We start from the raw sequence: 8,049 nt of genomic DNA, 5'->3' as shown, positions 1-8,049 counted from the left end.
CAGATGTTTTAAGGAGTCTCTCCGCTATCACTGTAATGAGAAACATCTGTTAGATATCATGTCAAACAGCTTGACAAGCCACACCACTCCCTCTCTCCCGCAGACAGACACACAACCATGCCCCCATAACCACAATGTCAAAATGTATTAACATAAAGCACCCAGCTGTAATTGCTCAGCTTTTACTGGTTACTGGTCTTAAAGTCGCCATGAAATGAAAATGGACAATTCTTATTTTCTAATTGGATGTTGCCATTTTTATTATAAACAATTTATCAGTGCAGGTTATATAAAAATATTTTTGCCCTCTTTTTTAGGGGTCCAAGCACTGAAGGTGCAGGAACCCTATTGTATTTGTTCAGATTTTTGAATAACTTGATATGAAGGTAAGTGGGGAATGACCATGCGCAAAGCAAAGTGCTGCACTATTGTGGTACTCAAAATATTTTCCTAAGGTTGGCAGGTCTGTAATTGTAAGGATTTTTATTTTTATTATAAAGCTTTTCGTGCAGACCAAACTGTAAGTTGTAGAGAGCTGAAACTTTGAGGGAAGTTAGCCCCCCAGAGTACTACAGCATATCAAAGTTTCGGCCCGATTGGCCTCTAGATGGCGCTATTGTGATCATGTTTACGTTTGTCACACACTCAAGAATAATTGGATTATTTGGCTCTAGACGAAAAAAATGTATATTTAATTGACATCTGGCCCTCACCCACCTAGATAAAAAGGACTCACACAATAATTCCTCAGCACCTGATAGGAAAGCTGAACCTGCTGGGCCTGGACACCTCCCTCTGCAACTGGATCCTGGACTTCCTGAATGGAAGACCTCAGTCAGTCCGGATCGGGAACAGCATCTCCACCACCACTACACTGAGCACTGGGGCCCCCAAGGGCTGTGTGCTCAGTCCACTGCTCTACACTCTGCTGACTCACGACTGTGTAGCATTGCACAGCTCGAACCACATCATCAAGTTCGCCGATGACACAACCATGGTGGGTCTCATCAGCAAGAACTATGAGTCAGCATACAGAGAGGAGGTGCAGCAGCTAACGGACTGAATGTGGACAAAAAAAAAGAGATGGTTGTTGACATTAGGAGAGGATTCTCCACTGAACATCGAAGGCTCCTCTGTGGAGATCGTCAAGAGCACCAAATTCCTTGGTGTTCACCTGGTGGAGAACCTCAACTGGTCCCTCAACACCAGCTTATGAAATCTGTAATATAATTTTTTGTTCACTAGAGGGAGCCACCAGATAAGAAATCCTTTTAAGTCTAAGGCTTAATTGAGTATATGAATTCAAATACATTTATTTGAAGAAATGTTTTATTTTGTCAATGTCTTCTGAATTTAAAAAAATTAGCTTGGAAATGTTATTCCAGGTGGCTCATTTTAATCCGATGGTGGGACACTTGGGGCAGAATAAAATACTGAACCATACAATGGCCCATTTCTATTGGCCAAGCCAGGGCCAGCCCAAGCCTTTATGGGGAATTTGCAGAATTTGATTTGGGGGCCCCTCGGTGCCGCCAATATGATTGAATATTGTCAATGCTTGATTACTCGCACACTATAAATCTAACATACCCCTTATCAATTGTATTAGTTGTAGCTGTGTTGCTTACAACATACCAATGTCTGCCTGGCATGATGTTACCCTACCCTGATGTAGAATTGCATGTTTAAAACTACTTGGAACAACTCCACTTGCTAATGAACTGTAATTTATAGCTGTCACACTGAAACTAATAGTCATGAAAACTTCTGTAATAGTTACGTTACTTTCCATGTCACTTTACGTGGATAAAAACCAACAAAATTGGGATTCTTTATTGTCTTGTGTGATGATGGCCTACCATAGTAGTGTTCATGCTTCAACCGGTTTTACCCCTTATAGAGTGTTGTTTGGGAGGGAAATGGTACTGCCTGTGGATGTTATTTTGAATGTGAACTTGGAACAGACATTTCACTCTCCAAGTGAATACGTGGAGCGTACAGCTGAGACCTTATCTACTGTGGTAGATGCGGTAAGGCAACATCAGTCACATGCATCCAAGCAACAGAAGAAGTGTTTTGATTTTCGAGCTCAGGTACAGTACTATTCATTGGGTGAACTGGTGTGGCTTAGAAACAAGGCTCGGAAAAAGGAGTTTGTTTTAAGCTGCAGAGAAATTACAAGGGGCCTTATAAGATTTTAGAACGATTATCTGATGTGTTGTATCAACTGGGACCAGTAAGGGGTGGGACTACGGTGGTGGTTCATTGTAATCGTTTAAAACCATATGTCTCTCGATTTTTTTCAGAGAGACTTGATGGAAATAAAGAGCATGGACAACCACCATTACTGGAACAGTCGGATCTTCCATCTCAGCCAATTGTCCAGACTGAACTAGATTAATCCTGCCAGTTGGAGGAACAACCCGCCAAGGAAATGGATCCCAATTGTGTTTCCAGTCCATTAGCACCTTCAGAGCAGCAGGCAGGGCCTACAGTGGGACACAGTAACTGTGCTGGGCCCTCAGGAACACAGGATGGTATGGGGGATAACGTAGAGAGTGTAATGGCATCTGGCACGAAGTCTGCATGACCAAAAAGGTTGCCAGTATGGGCCAAGGATTATCAACTGGACTTGGGGACAAGTCCTTTTAAGTAGAGGAGGTAGTGTGACGTGTGGAATGTTGTCTCTAATTGCAAGAAGTTGCGGAAAGGAAGTGTTTAAGAAGGAACATGGGAAAAGGAGAGAGTGAGAGGAGCTGGTGACTTATGTGGGGAATGTTACCTGAGTGCTCTCTGAATGAATTGAGTGGGACTAGAATTCACTTGTGTGCTTATATAACGTGTGCTGTGCATCGCAGACTTTCTGCTGCTACCATCCCAGTATGTGTATTGCAGCCTGGATTTATTAATCTTGTAATGGTTCAGTTTAAGTGTAAAGACAGATTGATTTGGTTATATGTCAACCTTTAAGCGCCCTCTTGTGGCGAGGATTGTGTATGGTAACTTCCGTATGACTTGTGTATGACTTGCGTTGAGTTGAGTTCATTGTAATGTGTCATGGCTGAAGAGCTGCTTGTACGGTGAAGTTGTGGCTCGCATAAGGCTGTAAGTTGCTATTATTTGTCATATAAATATGATGTTTAGTAAGTTTGTCAGTAAATTCATTAATCTAGAGATGCAAATGTACTATAACCGTGATGTAAGTGATTGTGCAATATGTGAGCAATAGTTAGCGCCGTATGTTAGCGATCTTTTGTTATGATAATTAGGCTAATTTGGCTTCCGTGATTAAAAGCTATTTCCTAAAACAAGGAATATAATTATCAAATGTACATGACAATGTAACGTTTAATGCTTATGTTGATTTAATGTTTCAATTAAGTGCTTTATTTAGGCAGTATTAGGCCTACTGTCCAGTCAGCTATGCACTTTGAATATGTACAATTCTAATTGCTGTATTTTCTATGTTTGTTTACAGTTTTACAATGTTAAAGTTTAACGAGAAAGATTAAAAGCCATGAATCAACATCTCGCCTGTTCACTGTCTGTCTAGCTGGATAGAGAAGTGACACGTCTAGTGAGGACAGAACAGTAAAAAGCCTTATTATCAGCAGACAACGCCTTTAACGCTAACTTCAGTCATCAAGTCATCATGTGGCAGCCATCGGACCCGCATCGCCAACAACAGCCAGGAAGCCACATGCTGAAAATTCAAGAGGAGGTACTGGAAACGAGATCCCGGTGCTCTGCTTCTTCAGCGCGGTCTACCAGGTCATCTGCAAGCGTAGCAGCTCTCAAAGCGCGAGCCAAAGCTGAGGCTGTACAAGCGCAGGTGATCTATGCAGAAGAGGAAGCTGAAGTAATGAAACAACAAGCTGAAATGCAGGCTCAGCTACATATTTTAAAGATAAAGAAAGAAGCGGCAGCTGCAGATGCAGAAGCAGAGATACTAGAAGCAGCCGCACAGTTTGAAGAACAACAGCCTTACAGCCAAGAATATCTGTGCGACAACCCCGTGGACTCCAAGGAAAAGGTTCAAAATTTAATTGACAGTCAAGTAGTCTTGCAAAACAACCAAGTGTCGTCACAGCCTCAAATCTCAATCACAAACCCCTCCTACCAACATGATAACACAGGCGCAGAACCATCACCAATCACCTACAATACTCCTGTAACCAAACAAGGAACCCTGGAGCACAGACAACAACAGCCATCCATATACACGTCAACACCGCATCCTAACATATTGCATCCAGTTCTGAACCACCATCACCAGTCATTCAGCTCAACGCCCCCAAATCCTCAACAGACATCTATGGTAAATTATATGGCTAAATATCTAATGAGACGTGAACTGGTGTCAGCCACTTTGCAAACCTTTGACGATTATCCACAAAACTATCGAAGCTGGAAATCCTCATTTCTGAACGTTACTAAAGACTTATCCTTGTCCCCTAAAGAAGAATTAGATCTACTTGTAAAATGGCTTGGACCAAAGTCAAACCAACAAGCTAAAAGAATCAGTGCGGCTCAAATCAATGATGCCTCTGAAGCCCTAAAAATGAACTGGCAGCGCTTGGAAGAAACCTACGGAGCACCTGAGGTAATTGAACATGCACTCTTTCAAAAGGTTGAAAACTTCCCTAAGATTACAGCTAGAGACTCAAGTAGACTAAGAGAGCTAGGAGACCTCTTACTTGAACTACAACTAGCTAAAGCAGATGGTTATTCACCTGGGTTAGCCTTTCTGGATACAGCTCGTGGTGTTAATCCCATAGTGGAAAAGCTGCCTTACTCCCTGCAAAAAAGATGGATCTCACATGCATCCAAATACAAGGTAGATTACAATGCCACATTTCCACCATTTTCTACCTTTTCTAACTTTGTACGGGAGCAAGCACGCATAAGAAATGATCCTAGCTTCTCATTTCTGTCAGCAGCTCAGTCCAAGTTTGACAGACCTGTTAAAAACAGTACTCGCCCTATGATTTCAGTGAAAAAGACAGAAATAGCACATGAAACAGCAGATGTTAGTGAGGATCCTGACAAACAATGTCCTTTGCATAAAAAGCCACATCCCCTCAGAAAATGGCGCAGTTTCCGTAGTAAGTCCCTAGAAGAGAGAAAAACATATCTGAAGGATAACAACATATGCTTCAAGTGTTGCGCGTCAACCAAACACCAAGCCAGAAGCTGTCAGATCAAAGCCACCTGCAAAGAATGTGGGAGTGAAAGACACAATACAGTGCTACATCCAGGCCCACCTCCTCCTAACAGCATCACACCGCCGACAGAGGTGAAACAGCATGGCGGGGAGCCTGAGCTCAGCACACCATCAGTCTCAGCTAAAGCAATGTGCACAGAGGTATGTGGCGAACAGCGTGGCTCAAGGTCTTGTGCTAAAATATGCCTAGCCAAAGTGTATCCATTAGGTCAGAGGAACAAGGCAATAAACCTGTATGCTGTTATGGATGAACAAAGTAATCAGTCTCTTGCACGCTCTGACTTTTTCGACCTCTTTAGTGTTAAAGGAGGCACGGAGGTGTATACTTTAAAGACATGTTCAGGTATCATGGAAGTGAGAGGGAGAAAGGCTAAAGACTTTATTGTGGAGTCTATGGATGGTCACATAAAGGTGCCACTGCCTGCGATGCTAGAATGTGACATGATCCCGGAGGATCACTCAGAGATCCCCTCGCCTGAAGTCGCCCGATACCACCCACACTTAAAGGCGCTCGCACACAAGATACATCCCATAGACTTAAATGCACAAATCCTGTTGCTCTTGGGTAGAGACATCCTGAGTTTGCACAAAGTGAGACAGCAGTGCAATGGCCCCCATGATGCTCCATTCGCCCAGTGCCTTGACCTCGGCTGGGTTATTGTGGGAGATGTCTGTTTGAATGGCGCACACAAACCAAGGTCTGTCGCAACGTACAAAACTAACACGTTGCTCAACGGCCGTCCATCGTACCTCAGGCCATGTACCAATGTCCTGCAAATAAAAGATAAATCTGTAAGTCAACCAAAAGACATTCAGAGCTGTACAGATACTTACCAGGCAAGGCAAACAGACAGTCTCCGGGACACTGTCTTCATCAGGAAGGAGGATGATGAAAAGTTAGCACCTTCACAACAGGATGCGCAATTTCTCACAATAATGCAGAACGAAATGTATCAGGATGAGACAAACAGCTGGGTTGCACCCCTTCCCTTTGTTACACCCAGACAACGTCTACCAAATAACCGACACCAGGCTTTAAAAAGACTCAACACACTAAAACGAAGCCTCGACAGAAAACCCGAGATGAGAGAGCACTTTGTACATTTCATGCAAAAAGTCATTGACAACAAGCAAGCAGAAGTCGCCCCCTTTACAGCTGAATGAGGAGTGTTGGTATCTCCCCATGTTTGGGGTGTACCACCCGCAGAAACCCAAGCAAATCCATATAGTTTTTGACTCGAGCGCCAAACATGAGGGCGTAGCGCTCAACGATGTCCTCTTAAGCGGCCCAGATCTCAACAATGCCTTGCTTGGGGTTCTAATCAGATTCCGCAGAGAGCCCATCGCAATAACAGCAGATGTGGAACAAATGTTCTACTGTTTCACAGTAAGAGAAGACCATCGCAATTACCTACGATTTCTCTGGTTTAAAGACAACAACGTCACAAAAGAAATTATCGAGTATCGCATGAAAGTTCATGTTTTTGGAAATCGTCCGTCTCCCTCTGTTGCAATCTATGGGCTCCGCAAGGCAGCTGAAGCCAGTTTGAAGGAATATGGCAAGGACGCAGATCATTTTGTCACCAGGAACTTTTACGTAGACGACGGTCTAACCTCACTCCCAACTGAATTGGAAGCAATCACTCTCCTGCAAAAAACACAGAAAATGTTAGCGGAGTCGAATCTGCGTTTACACAAAATTGCCTCAAACAGCAGCAAGGTCATGGAAGCGTTCCCAGCCAATGACTTAGCAAAAGACATCAAAAGCCTTGACTTAGACACTGACCCATTTCCTGTGCAAAGAATTTTAGGCATCAGCTGGAGTCTCGAATCGGATACTTTCACATTTCAAGTCTCTAAAGAACAAAAACCATTCACCAAAAGAGGCGTGCTATCCACTGTTAATAGTTTGTATGACCCCTTATGTTTTGTTGCGCCTATAACTGTACAAGGAAAAGCACTCATAAGAGAACTAACCTCCGAACCATGCGACTGGTACGACCCCCTATCGCCAGCCAAAGAAAGACTATGGTCTGTATGGAGAGACTCTCTTCTCGAGTTAGAGCACCTACACATACCCAGACCGTACATACCATTGTCTCTATCCTTAACACAACACAGAGAGCTTTGTGTTTTCAGTGACGCCTCATCCACAGCAATAGCAGCTGTCGCCTACTTGCGAGTTGTCAATGAGCAGGGACAGCACCTCACTGGATTTGTCATGGGCAAAGCCAAAATAGCACCAAAACCAGCTCACACAATTCCATGGCTGGAGCTATGCGCCGCTGTCCTTGCTACAGAAATGGCAGAGCTTATATGCCAAGAAATTGAGCTGGAGCTTAATGCTGTAAAGTACTACACGGATAGTAAGATTGTACTAGGTTACATCTACAACACGTCAAGAAGATTTTATGTCTATGTATCGAACAGAGTTTCTAGAATCAGATAATCTTCAGTACCAACACAGTGGCAGCATGTCTCACCAGAAAACAACTCGGCAGACATTGCTACTCGCCCAATAGCAACACTTTTACTGCCACAAACATACTGGTTCACCGGACCCCCATTCTTGTCGAAGGAACTGCCCCAGTGTTCATCTACAGCAAATACAAACGAGTTTGAGCTAATAGAACCTGAGCATGATTCAGAGATTCGATCAGAAGTGAATGTCTGTGCAACTAAAGCCAGCATCGAACCCCTCAGACCACACCGGTTCGAACGATTCTCAACGTGGAAACATCTCATACGAGGTATGGCAAAACTCATTACTCTAGCTATAAACAAGTCCAAAGCTTCAGATCAAAACACAACAAATCCTCAAACTC

This window comes from Xyrauchen texanus, chromosome 22 (assembly GCF_025860055.1).
Source record: "Xyrauchen texanus isolate HMW12.3.18 chromosome 22, RBS_HiC_50CHRs, whole genome shotgun sequence".
NCBI classification, from domain to species: Eukaryota; Metazoa; Chordata; class Actinopteri; order Cypriniformes; family Catostomidae; genus Xyrauchen; species Xyrauchen texanus.
Note: the sequence above shows the minus strand (reverse complement) of the source record.